Genomic DNA, 6000 nt, shown 5'->3' with positions numbered 1-6000 from the left:
ATATCCAGTACAGCTGCACGCAGCTTAGCAAGGAGAGCTAGTAATGTACAAATGTTTGACTAGCTTTTTGTATTAGAATTATTTGAAGTGTCAGGAGAGCAGGCATCTGGAACCTTCCCTGTCAGCTGTGGTAGAAGAGCCTGGAGCCTTCTGTCAGTGCAGTGTCATTATCACTGTGCAGCTTTGCCTACATTCACTGTGTAGGCAATGAAGTGTTGTGTTGGCTGAGCTTTTTGGTTTCCAGATGTCTGGGAAGTTAAAACCAACTTTGGCTCTTGTGAGCAATACGGAGGAACATTTTTCTAGTGACCTTGAAGTTTCACTGTTGTTAATTGGAATTTGCAGTTCCTCAGCCAGGAGTCCTCTTTGGCAAATGGTCTCATCATGCTGCCTTGCTTAGGAGCGGAGCAAAAGGGTAGCTGAGCTGGGATTGTCACTGCTCTGTGCTACACCTCTCAAGCCCAGGGCTAATTTTCACTTCAAGTGCCTTATCACATAAGTAGTTGTAAACTTTGTGCTTGAAGGTAGAGTTGGCAATGTTCCCTGCACATCTTCTGTAAGGTAAGATAGTCCTTGTAACCTTTGTACATAGAGATAGAACTTGTATTTTTCCTAGCTGGAGGAATGGGAGGGTTTCAGTGTTACATATAGGCAGCATGTTTTGGTCAGGCTGATGGTCTCAGCCAGTGATCCCTACAGCTTGGCTTCCCTGCCTTCTAATTCCATGATCCTCATCCCATTATCCCAGCACTGGAGCAGCCAGGTGATAATGTACTCAGACTAATGTTTTTGCTGTAAAAGACCGGTAAACTTATTTTTGGGGTTTTGTTCTGTGGATGGTTTTCTCCTAGATGACCATTGAAATTCATACTGTGCTAAGAATTACAATCAGTTCTCTCTTAAAACTGTGGGTTTGTGACTGAGTGGCAAAGCATTTTGAGAAAATGTCCTCATTTTCTTACAAAGCAGTATAGGCTTGTGGGTAGAGATTTGCAACCAAATAATCGTCAAAAGGTGACTTTCCTCTGTAGCTCACTCTAACCTTTTTAGTAAGGAAAAATGAACATTCTTTTACCTCATAGTGAGAAATTGCGTGACTCTGGTACAACCCTTGAAGAAAGCAAAGGCAGAGACGGGGCAGTGCTGAACTCTCATAGGCAAGGTCAGGTGCTGGGCACAGGGCTGGCCAAGACACTTCCTTCTCTTCCCAGGGCTGGGCAGGTGTGTTGGCCCCTGCTAGCCCAATGCTCCTCAGCTCTTCAGTGCTCTGGGGAAAGAGGTTCTTTGTGCGCCTCTGGGAGAGCACAGGGACCTTGAATGTAGCTCTGGTGCTCCTGAAAAGAGCCAATTTTCAGTGGAGAAACAGCTGCAGCAACAAGTGCCAGAGGGTGGGAATATGGCATCACTGACCCAGACCCTGCAATTTCTGCCCAGCACAGCACTCGTGCATGTGCTGTGGGTGCATGAGAAATAGCTGTTCCTGTGTGAGCTGATTGAGCACTGGGGCATGAATGAATTGGGTGCTCGTGTGAGCAAGGCTGTTTCCAGGCTTGCTTGTCAATAGATTGAGTGCTTGTGCATGAAGTGATTGGATGCTAAGGTCTGAATAAATGGGGCCTCATGCATAAGCTAATGGGGCACTAATGCATGAAGCTTTAGGACAGTCAGATGTGAAATGATGGGATGTTGCTCACAGTGTCATGGGCTGTTCATGCATAAAGCTATTGTGTGTTCATGCATGAGCTGATCCAGTGCCTCTCATGCATGCCATGGCTCCTGCACTGCCTGCTCAGCCACTGGTTGGGCTCTGTGTTTGCTGCCAGCTGGGAACACGAGGACATCCCTTCACACATCGCCCTCTGCCTCCAATCCTGGCTGGCCAGCCAGCACACAGCAGTATTTTCTGCAGGAACTGGCCTAGAATAAATCCAAACCCAAACAAGCTTTTGGGCAGGACATGGTAACTGTGTGACAGGCCATCCAAAAAGAGCTTTTATCTTCTGCATCCAAGGGAATGGACAGAGGATGACATTGCTCTTGCCTGCCCATGCATACAGACCACATATTTGCAGCCAGCACTGACAAAGAGCTTATGATGAGATCCATGGGGTTGATGGTGTGCTGGCCTGGCTTTTGTATTCCATTAAATGAATTGAGTGCCTGCCTGAGTCACTAGAACCCTGGTTTCTCCTGATTCCCAGGAGGCCCATGGCAGTGGGTTTTGGGATTTGAGAATCTTTGGCTTCCCAATGGAAGTACCTGTGCCCTCCCAAACAAATATTGTCCTGCCAGTGGCCAGAGATGCTGTGTAGAACTGGAGTTCAAAGAAGCAGGAGCTGAACTAACCTATGACTTCAAATAACTTGAGCAGTAACATGCTAGAAAATGTCCATCAGCAGATGCTGTAAGAAGCAGGAGAAACTATTTTTCTGAACATCCAGTACTGGAGGTAGAGCTTCAACAAAGTGGAGCTGGAATGTGCTGGAAATCCAAATAAGCCTATGTCTATCAGCTGGAGCTGTAGGAAGCCAGAGCTGCTACATAAAAGCTGGAGTTTCAACAAGCTTGACCTGGAATCACCTTCAACTGAAAACAAGCCAAAGCTATAAGAAGCTGGAGTGTTCAGTAAATGGAATTGAAATCACCTGAAATGAGCAGCAGCAGCATCTCTCCTCACAACTGTGCAGGAGCTGGAGCTGCAAGACAGAGCCAGAGCTTTAAGAAGCAGCAACTGAAGTTATCTGAAGCTTCCTGAGTAGTAACATGCTGGACCCTCTGTCAGCAAGAGCTGCAGGAAGCAGGAGCCTCTCTTATCCAGAGCATGCAGCCACTGGCGTGCCCGTTAGCTGGAACTGCAGCAAGCTGTGGTGTCCAAGCCAGGGCTGCCTTCCAGCACTGCTCAACAGAGGAGCAGCTGCTCTCCACAGCCTCTGTTAGCCAGAGCCAAGGGAGAAATGACAACAGGAGCTCCTGCCCTGCTGGCACAGACCCTGCCAGAGCAGGGAATGGGAAGGTGCCAGGTGAGAGCTGCAGCAGGCAAGTGCAGCCCTATAGTACCTGCCCAGGGATCACCTCAGGGCCTCACCTCACATCCCACTGCCCCAGCCAGGGACTAGGGCAGGCTGTGGGAGCTGGGGACACAAGTCAGCAGGTCATGGCTAAAACCTGATGCTCTTATCTCTCTTCAAGTTATGCTTATCTGATGACAAACTTTGCTTTGTAATGAAACAAGCAGCTCCTTCACTAAAAGAAAGGAAGGTACAACCCCAGCAGTGTGACATGTGATCCTTTAAGGGTTAAGGGTTTTTACTGCTTTAAACTGCCTTTTTAAGCCTTTGGTTGAAATTCTGTCTCTGTAGCCTTGCTAATTATATTTATACTTTCACTTGACACTGGGTGGCAGCAGCTCTATGAGCACATTATTCAGTAATCCATTTCCTTCTCCAATATTTTCTCAGTTCAAGTACCGGAGCAATAAATTGGAAGTGCTTATCACTTTTTGACATTTCTATATATATGTATGCAGAATAGTTAACAAGTTAGCTGTTGTCTTTCTCTCCTTTTTAAAAGAAGAGAAAAATACATTTTCATAAAATTTCTGGCTCAAATGTTCCTTGAGGTGGTGGGGGGACTGAAAAGGCCTTCTCAGGTTTCTGACTTCTGCCTTGCCTGCCTGATTGGCACACCCACAGTATTTCCCTTTCAAGCTGTTTTGTTTCCAGATCCTCTGCTCTCACGGCTGCACTTCTTGGCTGCAAATTTCAGCCTCCCACATTCTCCCCCTTGTCCTTAATGTGGTTGTTAAATTAGTAAAATCAGTTAAGTTAATCGGTTACGTTGCTGTTACTCCTTTTGCACATTATAACAACTGTTAAATGCAAGTTTCTCTTTCCAGGTTTCAGCCCTCTTAAGGGATGAGTGTTTCATCCCAAAGTACCAGATTGCATGATTACACCGACCCCTAGGGGAGTTTTTGTGGAACTGTGTTCTCTTCCTTTTCAGAATGCCTTTTCTTTCCTTTGCTGTGGTATGAAATCGCCATGCAGACAAGAGAAAACAAATCCTGTATGGGGAAATCAGCAAGTCACCAGCCACCACCAGCCTGTTAAAAAAAAGGACAGGCAAAATTCCAGCCTCTTTTGGCTTTAGACCTTTGGGAGTCTTTTGCAGTGAGAGCTTGAAGAACATTTAGGGAAGAGACAATGATAATGTGGGGTATTTTGGATTTTTTTCCTTTGGATGGTTTGGGGTTTTTGTGCTGCACCTCTATACATCAATAGCAAACTGCAGCACCCCAATAGGTCTTCAGCAGAAGGAACTTGAAAATCATTAAGCCTTTTTTTGGCCAGGGTGGGCTCAAATCTGCAGGCCTTCTCTAAGGGAAAGGGCCAGGAGAAAAGTCAAATCTATGTGCAAAACAGGTGGAGTTTAAAACTGAAAGACAAAAGCTGTGCTTTTCTCCTGGCTGAGAAGACAGGCAGTAGGCAGTTGCAGACAACAAAATACTTTTCACTGCTGTGCGATGGTCATGAAAAAGAGTCTGTCTCTCAGGTGTGGGGCTCCTGGCTTGGCTTTAAGGACAGCCAGAAGTTGTTGTGATGTGCACAGGCTCACTGCCCAGCAGGATTCCCTTTTTAACCCAGTGGTCACTCCTGGGCCTGGTGTCATTAGGACACGTGGGGGATGGCACCTGCTAAGCTGGAAACAGCCTCAGATTTTCCATAGGCATCAGGCCCTGCATGCAAAATCAGACGCAGTAGTTTCCAGCAGTTGTGTTCTAACAGCTGCTCAAATAAATCCATAGTTTATAAAATTCAGTGTGACAATGCCTATTGTTAAGAATCTCACAAGCTCAACCAATAAACCCAACTGAATCTAATCAATTTGTGGTGAGCTCATTGCAAAATAGATTTCAGAGAGCTTGACACAGAGCCACTGCACATCAGGAGTCACAATGAGCTCACTTTGGGAATTCTGCCAAAGGATGCACCTGACCCCTGAGTTAAATCCTGCTGCTGTCTTGCTGCTATCCTCAAGACAGGCAGCTGGGCAATATTTATGTGGCAAACAACAGATAATGGGTTTACAGGAAAATAATTACCTACCTTTTCCATGCCTGGTGTGCAGCTCAGTTTGCTTTGAACTCCATGTCTGGCACCATCTTGCCCATGATGTACAGAAGAACCAAGCCCTCACCTCTTGCCTTTGATTATGAGAATGGCACCACAACCATGGGAACCACATCCCTGAACGTGGACATGCAGCCACCTCAGTGGTGAGAAGTACAACTGGGAAACAAATTTCTGTACTGGGTGCATTCCTGCATGCATGTTGATTTACCCTTACTGGGTAAATCAACTTACTAGCTCTATACCAAGATGTAAAGAAGTCAATCAGAAATGTTCAGATCCATGCCAGGAAACAAAACAACTGTGCTACAACATTCAGGCACAAGGAACTTAAGAGAGAAAGAATGCCAGTCTAGTGCTACCTTGCAAAAGGTGGGAAGGGAGGAAGAATTCAGGACAGTGTGCTGTGTTACAGTTGGGAAGGCTGGTTTTAATTTTCTCTTTTTTCCCCCCATTTTCTACACAATTTTGAGGAAGCCAAACTGTCAAACTGTCAAAGCAGTCAAAACTCAAAGTAACACACAGCTCTCTAGAGGGACTTCAAAATCATAAAGGAACTTAAATCTCTCAGGACTTTGTCAGACAAAGATAAAAATTCTTCCTGCCACTACACTGTATTCCCTCCCTCTGCTGCTGTTCCTGCCTCTCTGAAGTGCTCACCTGCATCTCCACTCTGATCTGGTAGCTGGGGAAAGGCACTTTCATCTCACCAGCCCAGGCTAACTGTTCTCTGTCAGGAACAATCCTCATCCCTGCCTCCTAAGGCAGGTTCTCTTGTGGCAGGAGTGCAGGGGAAAAAGCACCGCTGCAGCTGAGTTTCTGAGGGAGCCACACCACAAAAGCAAAGCTGACAGGACAGAAAGGCAAAGCA

The sequence above is a fragment of the Zonotrichia leucophrys genome, chromosome 4 (genome assembly GCF_028769735.1).
Source record: "Zonotrichia leucophrys gambelii isolate GWCS_2022_RI chromosome 4, RI_Zleu_2.0, whole genome shotgun sequence".
Classification (NCBI taxonomy): Eukaryota; Metazoa; Chordata; class Aves; order Passeriformes; family Passerellidae; genus Zonotrichia; species Zonotrichia leucophrys.
This window is presented reverse-complemented; position numbering follows the sequence as displayed.